This window comes from Macrobrachium rosenbergii, chromosome 46 (genome assembly GCF_040412425.1).
Source record: "Macrobrachium rosenbergii isolate ZJJX-2024 chromosome 46, ASM4041242v1, whole genome shotgun sequence".
In the NCBI taxonomy this organism is placed as follows: Eukaryota; Metazoa; Arthropoda; class Malacostraca; order Decapoda; family Palaemonidae; genus Macrobrachium; species Macrobrachium rosenbergii.
The window spans coordinates 5,385,001-5,392,500 of NC_089786.1; positions in this window are offsets into that span (position 1 = coordinate 5,385,001).

Genomic DNA, 7,500 nt, shown 5'->3' on the forward strand with positions numbered 1-7,500 from the left:
GTTTTAAAAACTAATCAAGAATGGCATTATGCGCTCGTGAATGCTCGTTTTAATATGTTCCGAAGACGGCATTATTTGTTTTTTTTTTCCTCGCTTAAGTCCGCACATACACGCTAGCTTTGATGTCTTTGCTCGTGTCCTTCGAAATGATTGGAGAATAAAAAAAAAAAAATAGAGATATTTTGCATTTAGCCAGGAAATGATTATTCAGCATAACTGTATTTCGTATTCCGTACAAAAATGATAAATTCCCTGCCAGAGCAAAATATAGTCATTTACCAACCTTAATTATTAATGAACTCATAGTTTTTAACGAGAACTTGCAAACATTCACACGCTTAGTCATGGTACATTGGTACATCCTCAGGCAGTGTTTAGATGTCGTTTCCTGAAATGGAAGAAAAATTGGCTCTCCTATTCTGAATGTTTTCAGAACGCGAATACATCGCTATCCTGGTGCATGGGGTAACAGCGACCCTACTATGCAAATAGAATATGGTTGAGGACATTTTGCAAATGTGACGTTCTTCGCAATTCTGCATAGTTGCAACCTGGAAACAGACATAAATGCAGTTTATTGTAAAATGTTTCTGTAGATTAATTTGTTTGCAAAACCAGTATTATGTAGGTATATATACTGTATATGTGTGTATATATTATATATATTTTATATATTATGTATATGCATATGCAAATGACTGGTTTTGTAAATAAACTAAATGTAAACAATAAGTAAATTATTTATACTAGTAAATGTTGATAAACTTTTAGTCAATATCAGTATCTGTTTTTTATCAAGTTAATTCCTGTATATATATATATATATATATATATATATATATATATATATATATATATATATATATATATATATATATATATATATATAGATATATATTCATATATATTTATACATATATATATACGTATACATATACATATACACATACATATATATATATATATATATATATATATATATATATATATATATATATATATATATATATATATATATATATATATATATATATATATATATATATATATATATATATATATATATATATATATATATATATATATATATATATATATATATATATATATATATATATATATATATATATATATATATATATATACCGTATATAAATGCTAGTTTAAGATTAATACAAGAAAAAACTTGCTAATAGTCCCGTGAGGAAGTTGAAAACGATTAATCTTGTATGGCCAAGATGCGAACCGTTTCGGTAACTGCAGTAAAATTTTACACAGATTTACACATGAAAAGTTCATTACATTAAGGATTAGATTTATAATTTCCTCTTTTATTCAAGCAACGCTTCATGCTGAAATTTAAAGTTAATGTTTGAGACAAACAATAGCCCATCGTAGCCGAAATAACAGAAAAAATAGAAAAACACAATACCCTTTTCATGAGACGGTTCATCAGCGAGAGAGTCGAAGGCACCACTGCTCTTAAATGAGAACTTCAGAGATCAATTGGTAGGATTTTCCGATGGGTCTTCCATCTTTATGAAAAGAAAAATAAACTTTTTTTAGCAACACAAGCCCTGTTGTCGTCCGACGGGGAACTCACCTTTAATACTTTAAATAACTTTAACGCTGACATTTTTTCCACTGGCGCTACAAAATTCCTGCCATATTTCGTTCCATTAGTAAAGATATATTTTTTTCTTTTTTTGATGTGTGAAGGACTACGTCCCTTATTGTTGGGGTAGTTTTACAGTGGCGTGTGTCTGTCCGTCTATCTGTGTGGGTCCATTCAGTGTCATCTTCAGCGAACTTGTTCGGATGACGGCAATATCGAAAAATCATTTTACTTGAGGACCACGGCGGCTATTTTTACTGCAAAAACGCATGGGAGTCTTTTAGTTTTTATTTTTTCGTTTCTTTTAATTTTGTGATTTGGTACTTTTTGACACTTAGTACTGAGTCGTTAAAACCGGATGGAATGGTCAAAATTCATCCAAATTAGGCTCTGTAATTACGGTCATTATCCAATAACGCTGGTAATCAACAAATGTGTCTCGGTATTCTGCACTTTACTTTCAGCTTCTGGATGTTCTATGCCGTTGTTTCCCCATCGAGTTGTGTGCATTTTGGAGCCTGTCCTTTGAAGGCATGCCTTGGAAAAGAGCAAAAGTTAACTTTTGCATTAGCAGTGTAAAATATCCAGTGTTAAAAACGCTTCAGTAAGGTTGTGAAGTTTACCTTTGTGTGTGTTTTTTTTTTTTTGGAGATGAAAGTGAGAAATCATCAAAACATAGGAATAGATTCTTGACTAATAGAAAAATACATATTTCAAGTTAATGTGCTTTTAAGTACATCATGTTCAGAATTATTTACATTGTATATGTAGACAAAGTACTGTAGTACTGATTGTACTTTTTATGAAGATAACCAATGATCAGAACGACTATGAAATCCCCTGATAAAGATAGATTAATGTACACTAAACATTTATTGAAATATGGCAATTTTCTACTTTACATTTTATACTTATGTTGTTTTCATCTTACTGCAATAAATGCCGCTAATATATATATATATATATATATATATATATATATATATATATATATATATATATATATATATATATATATATGTATATATATATATATATGTGTGCGTGTGTGTGTGTATATACACCTTGTAGAGTTGAAGAAAATTTTCTTATTCAATACCCATAAATTGTGTGTGTGTATGTATATATATATATATATATATATATATATATATATATATATATATATATATATATATACACCTTGTAGAGTTGAAGAAAATGTTCTTATTCAATACCCATAAGTTGAAGTTGTCCTCTAATCAGGTAGATTATATTGTTGTTTTTTCATATATATATTTATATTTATATAGATATATATTTATTATATAATGTATATATATATATATCTATATATAAATAGTTATATGTATATATATATATATATATATATATATATATATATATATATATATATATATATATATATATATACAAGAATCAATATATTATAATGTATGTACATATAAATTAATTGTACACGCACATGCATGTACGTATATACAAGAATCAAGAATTATAATGCAAGGTAATTTCCGTAAATTAATTGTAGCCCTGTCGACTTTATATATATATATATATATATATATATATATATATATATATATATATATATATATATATGTATGTATGTATGTATGTATGTATTCATGACTGGCAGTTGAAATTTAGTAATACAGCTAATTATGGTGCCATAATGACATAGCACAAGGAAGCATATATTTCATTATTCGCATAACATTCCACCAGAAATGTTTAAGATTAATATGATTTGTAGTTATGTTTCTGTTAATCAATGGATAACTACGGAAGAGGTTAAATTATTTTGTTCTTGGGCGCCGTGTTTAGGTACCTTTCATTAGCCAGAAAGTGGTGATGGTAAGGTTAGGTAATAGGCCTGTGACAATACACATGCCAAAAAAATGTGTGGAAGTTAGTAGACATGTGACAATACATATGTCAAAAATGTATGGAGGTTAATAAACCTGAGACAGTACACATGTCAAATAATGCACAGAGGTTAGCAGGCTTGTGACAACACACGGCAAAAAAAGAGTCGAAGCCAAAATCAAGATAAATCAACATGCCATGATCATCTCGAGATGAACACTGATCTCAGCTCGCATGCTGCGGAGACCCAAGTCTCTAGCACAGCGTCGAAAAGGTCCTGGGCTCCCTGAGGACACTGCCAAGTAGTGATCCGACAACACGGTTGGTGGAGGTCCCCCCCAAACTCGGTCGAGGGTATGAAAAGGGGCTTCGTTCGTTTGGAAGGATACGCGGGGAGGCGAAATCACGGAGGAGGAAGGTTGGGGTAGAGGAAGGGGGTGGTGGTGGTGGTGGTGGGGGGCCATAAGCATTCAACACTTCCGTCCTTCTCACCAACACGGCAAGACCCAACATTTCTATCTTCCTTAAAGGTTTATTAAGGCTCCTAAGTAAGTGTTTGCAGTTTCCGAACTGTTTCCTGCAGTTTGTTGAGTGGCGGGTTCGCAAAATTTCGGTGCTGTTTCGTTTTGGCTGTCAATCAAGGTCATAGGGAGCTACTGACACAGATATCAGGGGAGGGGGTGAAGGGATGGGTGTACATGCCCTTGGTGAAGGGGGCAGGGCGGGTGCTGATCGCCATGAAATCACATGGCCTATGTCCTGGACAAAACTTACCCGAATTCTTTACGTTTCGCATTCTTGGTTGGTGCCTCACGTGCAACCTGCAAGATTGGTGCTTATTTTTGTGTTCCTTTTTTTTTTTTTTATTTTGGAAGGTTTATCAGTGACCGACAGACGTGACAGAAAAGCCGCCGTTCGAGTAAAGTCGTACGCGTAGCCTTATCGAAATGTTCGAGGTTTGTGTTAAATTAATGAACAATTGGAAGGTAGTGTTTCTGTTATGTTCGATGCAAAATAAGAGTAAGAAAATTTTTCACTTCGTCATGCATCGGTGACAACATGTTGCGAAGTGGCTGTCTGCTTGAGACCGGGTCTTTTGACGTCCGCTGTCCTTATAATAGGTACTGCAGAGGGCTTTGACTTTGGAAAGGCATATAGATATTTGTGTAATGTAAATATATATATATATATAAATATATATATATATATATATATATATATATATATATATATATATATATATATATGTATATATATACATATATATGTATATATGTATATATATATATATATATATATATATATATATATATATATATATATATATATATATATATATATATATATATTATGTGTATGTATATATATATATATATATACATATATATATATATATATATATATATATAATATATATATATTTATATGTGTGTGTTTTTTATTTTTTTGTGTTGGTATGCTTATTTGTTTCCTGTGCCCATATGTAAATATGAAAAATGCAGCATGTACTAGGAATACTGTATATTTGTATATTTATGTGAATTAATAGACACTCGAGCACACGCGCTTTAAATTGCAGACGCATGTATATATATGTATATATATTTATATATATATATATATATATATATATATATATATATATATATATATATATATATATAGTATATACATACATAAATTATATATATATATATTAGATGTATAATATATATATATATATATATATATATATATATATATATATATATAAATTATATATATATATATATATATATATATATATATATATATATATATATATATATATATATTGCATTGTATGTATGAATATTTGTATGTATATCCGTATATATAACACATATACACAGTATATATATATACTGTATGTATGTATGATTTTCATGCATGTATATATGTATATACACATATGAAAAAATGCATATATTGTGTTTGTTTAATCTGGATCTGTACTCGATGTATTTAAAAGGAATATAACATAGCTGTAAATTTGTGTAAGTGAACACAAACTCGACATCACGCTCATTTATATTTATTTGATTGATTTTATGTTTTTAATAAAAAAAATTTTCTATGTAAAAGAATTTATGTAAAATCTTCATTACCTTTTCTCATGTGTGTACACAGTTTCGCATATAGATTGATATTTTCTTGTTCTTTATTTTTTCTTAATGTAATCCAGCCCACTTTCTTTGATAACAAGCATCACAGACAGTTTTTTTTTTTGTCCAGTTGATCGTACAACTCCTCAGCAAAAAATAAAGAATAAATTATACATGTATTTTTTATTTATCACCAAATTGAACGGGTCAGCGACTAGAAGAGAACTACGCACTTAATCGTCATGAGATTGAATTCGGCGTGAAAGCCTCAAGACAAACCCCATTAGTTACCTCATCACTGGATCTCTATTTATATATTTCACGTCGTTTCAGAAGAACCATTCCCCTATTTAATTAGAGAGCCCACAATCAAGTTGAACATGTTTCACCGTCTGTAATAATCTTATGAATTATTTCCATGACACAACTTTGGAGAGAACGCAGAATTATAGAGTTTCGTTCTCGAATTTAGGAGAGCGAGAATTATTGATAGCGTGCTTGTAATTGTACAGAAACTACAGGGTGATTCAGCAGATAATTTGGCCCCTACAAAGTTATGCAGCATTTTTCATTCATTGTGATTTGCCAGAAATTTCGTGTCTGTTTCGTATTTCTTTCCTGTTTGTATGTAGTCTGGCTTTTTTTTTTTTTTTTTCTGGTTCACACGAATTAATGCAAACTTGTCGTTTCTGTATGAACTGATTTTTGTGACATGAGAGAAAATTACGGAATTATTTTTGCTTATTTATTAACCTGTCGGTGTCATTGCGTTTGTTCTGGCACCTTTTGTCCTGATGAAGGAAGTATTTGGTGTATTTTACCAAGGAAAAAATTTATAAATAGAGCTATTAAACGGTTTCGTATATCTTGTTATCGAGAGTGTATCTTAACACCTGACTTGACGACGATATCAGATATATATATATATATATATATATATATATATATATATTATATTTATATGATTATATATATATATATATATATGTGTATATATTATATATTTATATACATATAATGTATTTGTATATATTGTATATATATATATATATATATATATATATATATATATATATATATATATATATATATATTGTATATGCATTGTGTGTGTCTGTATTTGTGTTTATGTGTGTGCATTCATATATATATATATATATATATATATATATATATATATATATATATATTACAAATTTGATTGTATATATGTATGTATGTGTATACATATATTATATATATATATATATATATATATATATAGATATATAGAGAGTGTGTGTGTGAGTGTGTGTGTGTGTGTGTGTGTGTGACGTGTGTATGTGAGTGTGTGTGTGTGTGTGTGTGTGTGGCTAGATATAATTGTGTATTTGTTAGTAAATTTATTTATTTATATACGCTGAAATTATACGCATATTATTGCTGAGTGGTTGCTCTTCCTGTAGAAGATGATGTAATTGCCATTGTTGTTATAGAATTCAGATTGAATGTAAATTATATGACGACAATAAATTCATAATTTTGCATATATTAAACATCAATTAATTACGCAGCACATTTATTAATGCGAAATGAATGATTACTAAACCCTATATCTATTTCGTACCCTTATGAGTAATTCAATTTGTAGTATGCATCAAAATGTGGGTGTGTGTAAACGTAGTAAGGCCATTTACACCTCATGAATGCAATTATGATCTGATGAGCTGATTTTTGTGAGAGCTCGCAAATTACTATAATTTTTAATATTTCAGAGTATGTGCAGAAATGAATTTCATTGCTGGAAGTTGATGTTTTTCATATTTTCCGTCTCCTTCTCCTAATAGGGGAAACGGAAGTATGAAGTGGTTATTAATGCTGACGGGAGTTATGTAAATATATATGATAAATACA